Here is a 15,749-nt window from a genome sequence, read left to right on the forward strand (position 1 = left end):
TATTGTCCTGTTGTATTCAGACTCTGTCGTCAGTATAATGAGAGGCTCCATAAGCCCTCTTGGAGATGTTGCAGGTTATCACTCAGGCTATGGTGCCAATGTCACAATTGTCAAAATGATGTACCTTGCATACATCAGATCTTTAGTGGATTATGCTGCACCTCTGCTTGCCTTGATGACTGAAAGAAAGCTTAAAGGGCTTGAAAACTTGCAGAACGAAGCCTTGAAGATAATCCTTGGATGCCCCTAGTACCACAAAGATACTTAACATGAGGAAGGAACTTAATATTAACTTAATAATAGAATATGAGTGCATATTCTACTGCATTACTATTTGTAATGATCCTCATATTGTGCTTCAGTAATCCAATGTATAACCCTGAGATGTTTTCCTAATTGTACTTAGGATTCCTTGTTCATTATTGTGTATTGTTCTGATCTGCTTTTGTGTCGAAAATTCTTGTATCGTACCTGTAAACAATTTTTTGACAATTTTACTGTAATTATCCTACTTAAAATCATCTGTACTTGTAAAGTAAAGCTGTAATGTACCTGTTAAACACTTTTTATCAATTTTACACCTAATTATTTCTCTAAAACTTTGTTTGTTTAAGAATTTGATCAAAGATTAGTTTAAGGACTTGCCCGAAACGCTATATATGCAAGCTAGTGGTTTTACAAGATTGTATTTCCAACTTAAGCTCTATGTTGTCTCTTAACCCCCAATGTACGTTCTTGTATATATATAAATAAATAAAATAAATAAATAACGAGGGATCGAGGCATTAATGCGCAGTACGTGCTTCCCTCACCTGTGACGTCACAGCGCCATCTGACGACAGCATAAACACAGGCGGCCATTTTATGTTCCACCAAGATTGAAAATTTTTTTTTTATTTTGCCTCGAGGGGCGAGTTTATTGGGCAGCGCCCAATGTGTTCGCAATAGAATGTTCTACAAGAACATATGTATAAAATAAGTGACATAGAGATTATTGATGTGTGTATTTGTGTGAGCGATTATAAATATGTATGTGTATGTATATATGTATACGTATATATATATATATATATATATGTATATATATATATATATATATATATATATATATATATATATATATATATATATATATATATATATATATATATAAAACGGAGGAAAGGGTCCTGAAAGATATTGTTAATAGAAACGTTATCCCTACAGACAAAAATCAGAGGATACAACTGACGATTTACTATAAAACCAGAAAAACGGCCAGCCTACTCATGAGAAACTCTCCAGACACAAAACAGAACGCTTTAAAAGAGACTAACGTCGTCTATGCCTTCAAATGCCCACTTGGGGACTGTAAGCTCCAAAAAAAACAGTATATAGGCAAGACAACAACATCTCTTTCTAGGCGTTTAACGATGCATAAGCAACAGGGCTCCATTAAGGAACATATAATCTCTTCCCATAACCAAACCATCGCCAGAGAAATCCTAGTAAACAACACAGAAATCATCGATAGATACAGCGATAGCAGGCGGCTTGACGTTTGCGAGGCACTACACATCAAGAAGTCAACACCAGCAATCAACAGCCAATTATTGCACAACTATATTCTACCCACCTCAAGACTCCGCTCCAATATAGAAGCATCAAGAAATATGGACCAATAGGCTTTCTACAAACACTTCTATTCAATACCCATTGTTTCTGTTCTGTCTTGTGTTGATACTTTTAATACCCTATTAATATCCCCTCCTGTTCTGTATTGTGTTAATGCCACATCACCCTTCCCACCTCACTCAAATATATATATATATATATATATATATATATATATATATATATATATATATATATATATATATATTTATATATATATATATATATATATATATATATATATATATATATATATATATATGTGTACATGTATGTATAAGAGTGTGTACATGTATATATAACATTAATAATTTTGTAACTAGCGTCAAAAATTGTTATTTGCTTAGCTAAACAAACTAGAGAGTTCAGTTCCTGAACCCATTATGTGCCTCTGTATTCCTTTACACCACCGCCCACGGGATGGGTATCGGGTGCATAATAAAGAAAGAAATTGAAATAATAGGGGTATGAAATGTATCAACATAAAACATTAATGTTAGTGGCCATCAGGTAAAATCAGGTTATTATTTGTAAAGAATTTAAGTGAGTTAAACTAAATACGAACTTAATAAATTTTGCTAACGCAAAAATATATTCCCGAGGTATTGTAATTGCAAATAAATATTTAATACAATTATTTGTAACATTTTTTTTATTTTAGATTTTCGTATTGCTTGATAATATATAATAGCGCTTAGATAATGCTAGAGCTGGACATTCTTTAGGCTCGTTGCATGTTGTGGTAGTCGCCGCCATTTTAAAACCGTATCCTGTTCAGCTCGGTCCGTCTAATTACCACAAGCTAACACAAGCTATACAAGCATCAGAAAGCTTCCTGGCAATACGTTAGTAATGAATAAATATGATATATTTACAATACAATACAATACAATTTTATTTAGGTAAGGTACATACATACAATAAATATTTACAAGGATTGTTTAACTTATAGGTATAGCTAGTACATACAATGCCTAAAGCCACTATTACGCAAAGCGTTTCGGGCATGATAAACTTAAATGACAAGCTTAATACTAATTGAACATAATGAGTAGAATGAAAACATAGATGAAAAAGCAGCACAAATACAATTATGTCGACAAACAGCGCTCTTTAAAGAAAAAAACAGACATTGGTTGACAATAGAAGGGTAAGGTAGGTTACAGGGAATTTATTAGGTATAGCTTCGCTTTTAACTTAAACTGGTTGAGAGAGGTACAGTCTTTAACATGGTTGGGAAGGTCATTCCACATTCTGGGCCCCTTGATTTGTAGAGCATTTCTAGTTTGATTAAGTCGTACTCTAGGAATATCAAAACTGTATTTATTTCTGGTGTGATGCTCATGGGTTCTGATACAACCTTCTATGAAGCTTTTGAGATCAGGATTGGCATTATAGTTTAGCGTTTTATATATGTATAATACACATGAGAGAATGTGCAGTGACTTAATGTCTAACATATTCAGAGATTTAAGTAGGGGTACCGAGTGATGTCTGGGGCCAGAATTGGATATTGTCCTAATAGCAGCTTTGTGTTGAGTAATTAGAGGACGTAAGTGATTTTGGGTAGTAGAGCCCCAAGCACAAATACCATAGTTGAGATATGGATAGATAAGGGAGTAATAGAGAGTCACCAGGGCAGGGCGTGGTACATAATATCTGATCTTAGAAAGAATGCCCACAGTTTTTGAAACTTTTTTTGATATGTTTAGAATGTGTCCCTGGAAATTAAGCTTGTGGTCAATGAGAATGCCAAGGAATTTGCCATCTAATTTGTTACAAATTTGGGTATTGTTTATTTTGAGATTTATTTGATTAGAGGATTTATTGCCAAACAGAATATAAAAGGTTTTGTCAATGTTAAGGGTGAGTTTGTTGGCAGTTAGCCACAGATGGACTTTATTTAGCTCAGTATTTACTGTGGCATTTAGAGCAAGGGGATCAGGACTTGAGTAAATGAAGGTTGTGTCGTCAGCAAATAGAATTGGTTTGAGGTGTTGGGAGGCATTTGGAAGGTCATTAATGTAGATGAGAAAGAGGAGAGGGCCAAGTATGCTGCCCTGGGGAACACCAATGTTGATGGGTAGGGTGGGAGAAATTGTGTTATTCACAGAAACATATTGGAACCTGTCAGTAAGGTAGGATTTGAGGTATTGTAGGGAGTGTCCTCTGACTCCATAATGATATAATTTAAGAAGAAGGTTTTGGTGGTTGACAGTGTCAAAAGCTTTACGCAGGTCCACAAACAACCCAACAGAGAACTCATTTTTATCAAGAGCTGTATGAATCGAGTTAAGCATACTAATAAGTGCATCGTTAGTGCTTTTTTTGGGTCTGAAGCCATATTGACAAGGGCTAAGTATATTGAGTTTGGCTAGATATGAGTAAACCCAGCAAACATTTTCATGTTTTTAAAACATCCTAAAAACGACATTTCATTGTTTTCAGCACGTTTATAATTACGTTTAGAAAAGGTTTTTTGAGAACTTTTATATACAACCTTAGAACGTAAATAATTAACATTTCTAAAAACTTTTTTATGATCTTTTAATTACCTACATTAAAACATTTAGGGTAAATTAGGGTATAATAATTTTGTAATTCATATCTGAAATAGAAAGGGAGAGAAAGAAAGAAGACATATCTGAGATAGAAATGGACATCCTATATATGTATGTGTAAATTACAAATAGGGTACAAAAAGAGAATTAAAATATTATATTTATTTAATTAAGAATGAGTAATACAACAAAATATATGTAATAGCTCGAAATATATAGACTATATCTATAACAGAATATAAAAGTAAAAATTTAAAAATCTATAAAAATCTATATATGCAATATGTGAACACAATAGATTTTGTGATCAAGCAGCCTGTGATTCATGTCATGCTGAGATCAGTCTGACGTTATAAGCAGTTATTGTTACTTAAAACTAAAACAAGTAAAATTTTCCGAGTATACATATAACACTATAGTTTTTCTATGACTAATAATAAAAATCTATTAATCAAAAGTTTAGGACTAATTAACTAAAAATAAAAATCTACAAGTGAATGTAAACACAGTCAAGTATAATATTCATGTAGAAAGAGAAAGAAAAAGAGAGAGAAGGAAAGAAAGAGAAAGAAAGAAAGGGAGAAAGAGAAAGAAAAGAAAAAACAGTCATGTATAATATTCATATTAGCACCATGCAATATAACTTAGATTAAGTAAAAAATCTCAGACATTTTTAAATCAAATGAAATATGAGAGCCAGAGAGAGAGAGCGAGAGCCAGAGAGAGAGCGCCACAGAGCCAGAGAAATAAAAGCCTGAGAGAGAGAGAGCGTGAGCCAGAGAGAGAGTCAGAGAGAGCCAGAGAGAGAGAGAGAGCCAGAGAGTGAGAGAGAGCCAGAGAGAGAGAGAGAGAGAGCCAGAGAGAGAGAGAGCCAGAGAGAGCGAGAGCCAGAGAGAAAGAGAGCCAGAGAGAGCGAAAGAGCCAGAGAGAGCGAGAGAGCCAGAGAGAGCGAGAGAGCCAGAGAGAGAGACAGAGCCAGAGAGAGAGAGAGAGCCAGAGAGAGCGAGAGAGCCAGAGCCAGAGAGAAAGAGAGAGCCAGAGAGAGAGAGAGCCAGAGCCAGAGAGAGAGAGAGAGCGATCCAGAGCCAGAGTGAGATAGAGCCAGAGAGAGCCAGAGAGAGAGCCAGAGAGAGAGAGAGCCAGAGAGAGAGAGAGAGAGAGAGAGAGCCAGAGAGAGAGAGAGAGAGCCAGAGAGAGAGAGAGCCAGAGAGAGAGAGAGAGCCAGAGAGAGAGAGAGAGCCAGAGAGAGAGAGAGAGCCAGAGAGAGAGAGAGAGCCAGAGAGAGAGAGAGAGCCAGAGAGAGAGAGAGAGAGAGAGAGAGAGAGAGCCAGAGAGAGAGAGAGAGAGAGAGCCAGAGAGAGAGAGAGCCAGAGAGAGAGAGAGAGAGCCAGAGAGAGAGAGAGAGAGCCAGAGAGAGAGAGAGAGAGAGAGAGAGAGAGAGAGAGAGAGAGCCAGAGAGAGAGAGAGAGCCAGAGAGAGAGAGAGAGAGCCAGAGAGAGAGAGAGAGAGCCAGAGAGAGAGAGAGAGAGCCAGAGAGAGAGAGAGAGAGCCAGAGAGAGAGAGAGAGAGCCAGAGAGCCAGAGAGAGAGCGAGAGAGAGCGAGAGAGAGCGAGAGAGAGCGAGAGAGAGAGAGAGAGAGAGCCAGAGAGAGAGAGAGCCAGAGAGAGAGAGCAAGAGAGCCAGAGAGAGAGAGAGAAAGAGAGAGACAGACAGACAGAGACAGAAAGACACACACACAACAAAAGAGGAGACAGAACAAAATTAAGGCAAGGAGAGAGAAGACAGAACAGAAACAACAGAGAGAGGAGAGAAATGAGAAATCATTGAAGAGAAGGGGAAGAGAAACACAAGATAAGAAAAAGATACAAGAAAAATATACAAGATAAAAATGACATAAATGAATACCACAAATATAAAAAGTAAAGGAAGAGAGAAGCTAGAAGAGACAGGAAACGAGAGGTGTTAGAAGAGAGGAGGAAAGGAGAGATTAAAAGACAAGAAAAACAGGAGAGAAACGTAAAAGAAATAAAAAAAGGGACATTTGTGAGGAGAGAAAATAAAGAGACCAGAGAAGACCATATATCAAGAGTGTGAGGATAAAGACTTATATATTTTCTTAGTAGACATCCTCTGGCTCTTGTTGCCCCTCTTGTATACGAATTGTACTTGCAAGTTTTCCCTGAAAAGATATTAACAAAATTAATATTTAATTATTTATTTATATAAATTACACACACACAAACTTATATGTATATATATACATATATGTATATATATGTATAATGTATATATATAAATATATATATATATATATATATATATATATATATATATATATATATATATATATATATATATATATATAGACCAGAGACCAATTATATATATATATATATATATATATATATATATATATATATATATATATATATATATATATATATATATATATATATATATATATATATATATATATAATTTCGTAAACCTCACCCTGTAAACATTCATGTTTCTACATGTTAAACAAGCTACGAGGATGAGGGAAGGGGATGTTCCCTCCATGCTGGATATTATATTTACCAGGAAAGAGAAAGATATATTTATCATTCAGTACCTCCCTCCTTTGGTACCTCCCTTTTCCTCCTTTCAGTACCTCCCTCCTTTTACCCAAGTGACATGGTCACTTGGGTAAAAGTGACCATGTCTTTTTGGGAATAAAGTATGCAATGCATTATAATCTGGAAGAAAATGAGCTTGAAGCAGTTGAAAAACCTGACTTGTGGAGAGGTCATTATGGGGAACTCAGATATTTCCTTAAGGAATTTGACAAACACTTGCTGTTAGGACATGAAGTAAATGAGATGTATGTCAAGTTTTGTGAAATATATGATAATGGCACAACAAAATTTATACTAAAGCAGAGATGCAGAACTAGGAAAAGGGGAAAAATTGCCCAAACATACAAGCAATACAAAGATGCGAGAAACAACAATAGCAGTAAGGAGAGGGGCAGAAAGACTGACTTTCGGTCATATTCAACAACACAAATATACATACACACACACACATTATTGGAAAAAATTGGAATTGGAATATTGGAAAAAATAATTAAAACTAAATGGGTAGAACACCTGGAGAGAAATGATATAATTTCAGACAGACAGTATGGTTTTCGATTTGGAAGATCCTGTGTATCGAATTTACTCAGTTTCTATGATCGAGCAACAGATATATTACAGGAAAGAGATGGTTGGGTTGACTGCATCTATCTGGACCTAAAAAAGGCATTCGACAGTTCCACATAGAGAGGTTGTTCTGGAAACTGGAAAATATTGGAGGGGTGACAGGTAAGCTTCTAATATGGATGAAAAATTTTCTGACTGATAGAAAAATGAGGGCAGTAATCAGAGGCAATGTATCGGACTGGAGAAATGTCACAAGTGGAGTACCACAGGGTTCAGTTCTTGCACCAGTGATGTTTATTGTCTACATAAATGATCTACCAGTTGGTATACAGAATTACATGAACATGTTTGCTGATGATGCTAAGATAATAGGAAGGATAAGAAATTTAGATGATTGTCATGCCCTTCAAGAAAACCTGGATAAAATAAGTATATGGAGCACCACTTGGCAAATGGAATTTAATGTTAATAAATGCCATGTTATGGAATGTGGAACAGAACATAGACCCCACACAACCTATACATTATGTGAGAAATCTTTAAAGAATTCTGATAAAGAAAGAGATCTAGGGGTGGTTCTAGATAGAAAACTATCACCTGAGGACCACATAAAGAATATTGTGCGAGGAGCCTATGCTACGCTTTCTAACTTTAGAATTGCGTTTAAATACATGGATGGTGATATACTAAAGAAATTGTTCATGACTTTTGTTACGCCAAAGCTAGAATATGCAGCTGTTGTGTGGTGCCCAACAACAGAAGTTGGCCCATATCTTAAGAAGCACATCAACAAACTGGAAAAGGTGCAAAGACATGATACTAAGTGGCTCCCAGAACTGAAGGGCAAGAGCTACAAGGAGACGTTAGAGGCATTAAATATGCCAAAACTAAAAGACAGAAGAAAGAGGTGATATGATCACTACATACAAAATAGTAACAGGAATTGATAAAATCGACAGGGAAGATTTCCTGAGACTTGGAACTTCAAGAACAGGAGGTCATAGATTGAAACTAGCTTAACACAGATGCTAAAGAAATATAAGAAAATTCACTTTCGCAAATAGTGGTAGACGGTTGGAACAAGTTAGGTGAGAAGGTGGTGGAGGCCAAGACTGTCAGTAGTTTCAAAGCGTTATATGACAAAGAGTGCTGGGAAGACGGTCTCATCCTGTAACTACACTTAGGTAATTACACACACACACACACACACACACACACACACATTATATATATATATATATATATATATATATATATATATATATATATATAAATATATATATATATATATATATATATATATATATGTCGTACCTAGTAGCCAGAACGCACTTTTCAGCCTACTATGCAAGGCCCGATTTGCCTAATAAGCCAAGTTTTCATGAATTAATATATTTTCTCTATTTTTTTTCTTACGAAATGATAAAGCTATCCATTTCATTATGTATGAGGTCAATTCTTTTTTTATTGGAGTTAAAATTAATAGAGATATATGACCGAACCTAACCTATCTTTATAGGTTAGGTTAGGTAGCTGAAAATGTTAGGTTAGGTAGTCGAAAAAACATTAATTCATGAAAACTTGGCTTATTAGGCAAATCGGACCTTGCATAGTAGGCTGAGATGTGCGTTCTGGCTACTAGGTACGACACATTATATATATATTTATATATATATATATATATATATATATATATATATATATATATATATATATATATATATATATATATATATATATGTATGTATGTATGTATGTATGTATATATATATATATATATATATATATATATATATATATATATATATATATATATATATATATCGGACAATTAGTAAACAAAAAAACAAAAAAAAATTAAATTATTTTACCTTGTACCTAGATCCACCAGGCCTGTTTGGTTCATGTTTCAGTACTTCAGAAATCTGGAAGGTCACATCCTCCTCCTCAACTTGTGGATGTGCGTTGATAGATGATTCTGTAAAATTAAGTTATTTATATAATAATAAATTCAGTATAACAATAATATTCTGTAAAATTAAAAGTAATTTATACATCAGATAAAACTCTCCAGAGATGGTGATACACAACATATAAAGGACAAGCTTCAGAACAAAATATGCATTTAGGAATAAGGTTTTGTACATGTAGGTAGCACATGAGAAAATAAGTGGAAGGTGATCAAGTTTATATTAACATGTTAATGGCTTTGTTAAGGCTTTGCAGGAATGAAAAAATATTAATAATATAATATCACCTACCAATTAATTGTACATCATTTATAAGTCAATTATTTGCATTATTATTATTCAATACTAATGATATAAAAATGCATTTTGTAATCTACTATTTATGCAAGTATTAAGCACAGGATCATGAAATAAACTGCACAATACTGCAATGGATAAACCAATTAAGTTTACATTTTCCTATAGCTAAGTCAGTCAGTTCTACAGTACTAGCAGCAGAGAACAATTATGACCAACCTCTATTAAATGAAACAATCTTAAGAGCAAGTGATAGAAATATAATCATTTATGCTTGGGAAAATATTATGGAATGGTTCCAAATATGAAAAATATTAAGTTTTTTGGTTAAAATTTTTTAACTTAAAATTTAAATTTTTAAGTGAATTTTAAACTTTAAAAAAATTATTTAATTTTTTGGTTACTTACTTAAAATAACATTATATAGTTCTTGTTTTTGTAGAAATGCCAATTTCTTCTTTTGCCCTTCCAGACTGTATAGTGACCACAGGCCGTTTGTTCATATCTTCATTATTCTTCGAACTGTGGTTGCACAATCAGACCCACGTACACTGGTTAAAAGCATCACCTAAAAGCAACAACAAAAATGTAGTACACTGACGAATTTTGAATATATATATATATATATATATATATATATATATATATATATATATATATATATATATATATATATATATATATATATATATATATATATATATATATATATATATATATATTAGTTGATTTTATACCCGCATTAGGTCAGGTGATAATACAATGAAGGTGAAAACATGGGGGGATACATAAGGGATAAACATAGGGGCTGCAGAAGGCTTATTGGCCCATACGAGGCATCTCCTATCTAAACACAAAGATTAATCCAGTGTAATTGGCCTGTTATGTTGTAACATAACATATATATATATATATATATATATATATATATATATATATATATATATATATATATATATATATATATATATATATATATATATGTGTATATATATATATATGTATGCCATATACATATATATGCTATGTTGTATGCTACAACTTGGCTGATAATAAAGCCATTCACAACTGCAGGCCTAATAAAAAAAGGAGGTGGCATAGCAATATCTTACAAAGATACCTTCATCTGCAATAGTCTCATTAGTAATAGAGACGACTATTGTGAATATACCTTTGCCAAGTTCTCCAGTAAATCCCTTAAATCCTCCTTGACTATAAGTGCCATCTATAGATTTCCCAATACCGACATAGCTTCATTCTCAGATAACGTAAGGAATCTTATCATAAATAACAATCTCAACAAAAATCAAACCAACTTAGTGGTTTGTAATGGTGAACAAAACATGCAGATACTTATATATAACCTGTGAATAGAGTGTAATAACACCAAAACTATTTGTTTATTGTTTTATGACCATAATAATTGAATCACTAATATGATTCACTAATATATAATCCTAATAATAATCACTAATATATAATCCATTGAGCATGCTGCATCTCTTTCAGTCTCTTTGCAATTTGAACAAGAGGGTTTTTAATTGATCGAACCATATTCTTAAAGTAAAGTAAATGAGATGTATTCCATATTTTGCAAAATATACGATGAAGGCACACAAACATTCATACCAAAACTGAAGGGCAGGATTTATGAGGAGACATTAGAGGCATTAAATATTCCAAACTAGAAGACAGAAGGAAAAGAGGAGATATGATCACTACGTACAAAACAGTAACAGGAATTGATAAACTTGATAGGGAAGATTTCCCGAGACCTGGAATTTCAAGAACAAGAGGTTATAGATTTAAACGAACTAAACAAAGATGCCGAAGAAATGTAAGACAATTCACTTTTGCAAACAGAATGGTAAACGGTTGGAACATGTTAGGTGAGAAGGTGGTGGAGGCCAAATCCGTCAAGAGTTTCAAAGCATTATATGACAAAGAGTGCTGGGAAAATGGGACACCACGAGTGTAGCTCTCCATCCATCTGATTGATAACCCAAATGAATTTTTCATGGATATGATACCAACATCAAATCATAAATCAGATGTGATCCTATCCCCACTGGATTTTGAAGAAGCCATAGACAGTATGCCTATGCACTCTGCACCAGGCCCTGACTCTTGGAACTCTATATTCATCAAGAACTGTAAAAAACGTTATCGCAGGCCCTTCACATTCTTTGGAGACAAAGCCAAGATACTGGCATTGTCCCTGACATACTAAAAACAGCAGAGATAGCACCGCCCCATAAAGGAGGAAATAAGGCAGAGGCAAAAAACTACAGACCGATAGCACTAACATCGCACATCATAAAAATCTTTGAGAGAATGCTAAGAAGTAAGATCACAAAATACATGGAATCACAGCATCTCCATAACCCCAGACAACATGGTTTCAGAACAGGGCGCTCTTGCCTATCACAGTTGCTGGACCACTCTGACATGGCACTAGATGCCATGGAAGACAAACAAAACGCTTTGACAAAAAAAAGCCTTTGACAAATATGACCATTGTGTTATTGCACATAAAATGCGTTCAAAAGGAATTACCGGAAAAATAGGCAGATGGATATACAACTTCCTGACTAATAGAACCCAATGTGTAGTAGTCAACAAAATAAAATCTGGACCATCAACCGTAAAGAGCTCAGTCCCCAAGCGTACTGTGCTTGCTCCAATACTTTTTCTCATCCTCATATCGGACATAGACAAGGACACAACCTATAGTACTTGATCATCCTTTGCAGATGACACTAGAATCTTCACGAGAGTAGGCAACATAGAGGACACGGCAAACCTCCAATCAGATGTAAATCAGGTCTTTCTATGGGCTACAGAAAATAACATGGTGATTAACGAACATAAGTTTCAGCTCATGCGCTACGGAAAAAATAAAAAATATAAAAACGGAAACCACTTACAAAACTCAGTCAAATCATAACATTGAACGGAAAAGCAACGTAAAGGATTTGGGTGTACTGATGTCAGAAGGCCTTACATTTAAAGAACACAATAAAGTAGCCGTCACAACTGCAAGAAAAATGACAGGATAGATAACAAGAACTTTTCACACTAGAGATGCTATACCGATGATGATAGTTTTCAAGACGCTAGTGCTCTCTAGAGTGGAATACTGCTGCATAATGAAAGCCCCTTTCAAAGCTGGAGAAATTACTGACCTATACTTATGCATTTATCTTCGGTTTAACACAACAGGCACCAGACACACGCTAGGCATCATACACACTAGGATAAAACAAACATTAGGCCAGAAGTCAGAAAAGAATTCAAAGAATTTTACTGGAAAGGCTTGCTGTTAGGAAAGGAAGTAATTGAGATGAATTAATGCACAGTATGTCAATTTTGTGAAATATATGATAAAGGAACAAAAACATTTATACCAAAACAAAGATGCAGAACTAGGAAACAGGATTTGTTCAACTGAAATTTCAAGACGGACAGAGACCAAAAGACACAAAAATGGAATCAATATACGAAGAGGCCAAACCCCCAAACATACCAGTAATACAAAGAGAAACAACTACACGGCAGTGAGGAGAGAGGCAGAAAGAAATTTTGAAAAAAAGGAACAAACAAATGTAAAGTAGAACAAATCATATTCTATAAATACAGCAACAACCAATTGCAGGTAAAGGATAATATTCAGAGCTTTTAAATGCATGGATGGCGAAATACTCAAGAAATTGTTCACGACTTTTGTTAGACCAAAGTTGGAATATGCAGCGGTTGTATGGTGCCCATATCTTAAGAAGCACATAAACAAACTGGAAAAGGTGCAAAGACATGCTACTAAGTGGCTCCCAGAACTGAAGGACAAGAACTATGAGGAGAGGTTAGAGGCATTAAATATACCAAATATACTACACAAATATATATACTACACATGCACAATAAACTACCCTACACAGGCTGAGTATGGTGTGTACAATAAATTATTAGCTAAAAGATAAGACTGAGTTTGTATAAATGGGGGTTAAGTCAGAGTGGGAAAATGTAAGTGGAGTGCCTAAAAACCCTGTCCTGGGACCTCTGTAATTCATAATATATACAAATAATTTAGACTCAGGTTTGATCAGCAATATTTGAAAATTTCCAGACGATACAAAAGGGATTTTTTTCTGGATTCAGGATTATTTTTTTATGGCTGAAAACAGGTTTTCAGCAATAAAAGAAATACAGTATTGCTGGAACAACCGTCGACATCTTCAAGAGAAAACCTGAACATCTTCAAGAAGTGAAGATGACCTTGAGAAGAAGTATAGGTTGGGAGAAGTATAGGTTAGGAATTGTCTCCAAAGAATTCTCAAAGAATTACTCGTTATTGCTATCCAAGATAATTAGACGAGCCAAAGCTAAATACTACGAAGATAAATTTACCCAAATAAAGAGTACCTTACCTAAAAATATGTATGTACCTTACGTAAATAAACATTTGATTTTGAAGTGCCGGACAAACAAGGCTGTGGTGGATATGTGGGCCTGAGGGGCCTGTCCAAGCAACAGCCTGTTGGACCAAGCTCTCACATGTCAAGCCAGGCCTTGGAAGGGCTTGGTGAGTAGAACAACTACCAGAACCCTATAATGCATGTATCAAGGTGTCCAGGCAGTGAGCACCACATAATGCAGTGCAGTCCTGTAAGAATAAGCACAGTAAGTATGGGCATGGAGGGGGTGCAGCAGTGGCTTGTGAAGGGCTGGAGAGTAAATGGACATGCCCAGGGGTAAAAAGCATTAGGGTAACAGAACATAGCCCATAAAAATTGTAATGACAATGAATGAATAATTATATGAATGCAATAATACTTCATATCTCAATAGGAATACTAAGCAGGATGCAAGACAAGGTACTGGTGGTGATAGTGGTTGGTACAAGTCCTCACATCCCCACAGACACCAGTAACAGCCCTCACCTCCCAACACAGTACCCTTGTAGCGAGTTAATCTTATACTCGCTTCATTATCTTATAGCATAACTAATTAACACTAATTACAGAAGCTACACAGGTGATACTTTGGTGTGAGTTGAGCGCACTGAGCGTCGGTATCGCTACACCCTTGTTCCTTAACAACCCTTTGGACCTTTATTACAGAAAAATAGAATCAATTAATTTAATAAAATATAAAATATAAGTGCTTACTTACGATAATACTATCGGTGGAACACAAAATCTTCTTCTTCTTGATAGCAGGTGCAGTTTGCATGAAGGGTTAGTCCTCGCCATGACTGAACTGACGACAAAATGGCCGCTGTGTTGATATGGCGTCAGATGACGCTGTGACGTCACAGGTGAGGGACGCTTTGCGCATTACTCCCTCGTACTTAAAAAGTACTACAGGTACTTTTTGGTTTTATTTTTGAATATGGCAGAAGTTGGACAGCTTTTCAAATCATTATAAGGGAGTGAGTTCCATAGACTAGGTCCCTTTATTTACATAGAGTGTTTACATAGATTAAGTTTGACTCTGGGGATATCAAAGAGATATTTATGTCTGGTGGGGACGTGGCCATGTGTTCTATTACATCTGTCCAGGAAGAGTTTCAGAACAGGGTTTGCAGTTAGAAAAAGGGCTTTATAAACGTAATTTACACAGGAGAATGTATGGAGTGAATTTGTTTAGCATGTTTAAGGATTTGAACAAGGGAGCTGTGTGTTGTCTGAAGGTAGAGTTAGTTATTGTCCTGATAGCAGATTTTTACTGGATGATGATGGGCTTGAGGTAGTTTGCAGAGGTTGAACCCCAAGCACAAACGCCATAAGAATGATAGGGATAGATAAGTGCATAATAGAGTGAGAGGAGAGCAGAGTAGGGTACATAATATCTGATCTTAAACAGTATACCAACTGTTTTAGAAACCTTTTTAGTTATGTGTTGTATATGGGTGCGGAAGTTGAGTCTCTTGTCTAAGTATAGGCTAAGAAACTTTCCATCATTTTTATTGCTAATGTTTACATTATCTATCTGAAGCTGAATTGCATTTGTTGATTTGTTTCCAAATAAGATATAGTAGGTCTTTTCTATGTTTTGTGTGAGGTTTGTTGGTTGACATCCACAAG

At 35.0% G+C, this 15,749-nt stretch overlaps 1 long non-coding RNA gene across 1 annotated transcript; it reads right to left on the minus strand.

The window, feature by feature from the left end:
- Window positions 1-5,849: 5,849 nt before the first annotated feature.
- Window positions 5,850-14,933, minus strand: LOC138371276 (uncharacterized). Its single transcript, XR_011230381.1, has 4 exons — window positions 14,836-14,933; window positions 14,091-14,326; window positions 9,271-9,377; window positions 5,850-6,393 (listed from the first exon to the last, which is right to left on the minus strand). It is a non-coding gene; the product is annotated as an uncharacterized lncRNA (long non-coding RNA).
- Window positions 14,934-15,749: the final 816 nt, after the last annotated feature.

This window comes from Procambarus clarkii, chromosome 35, assembly GCF_040958095.1.
Source record: "Procambarus clarkii isolate CNS0578487 chromosome 35, FALCON_Pclarkii_2.0, whole genome shotgun sequence".
NCBI classification, from domain to species: domain Eukaryota; kingdom Metazoa; phylum Arthropoda; class Malacostraca; order Decapoda; family Cambaridae; genus Procambarus; species Procambarus clarkii.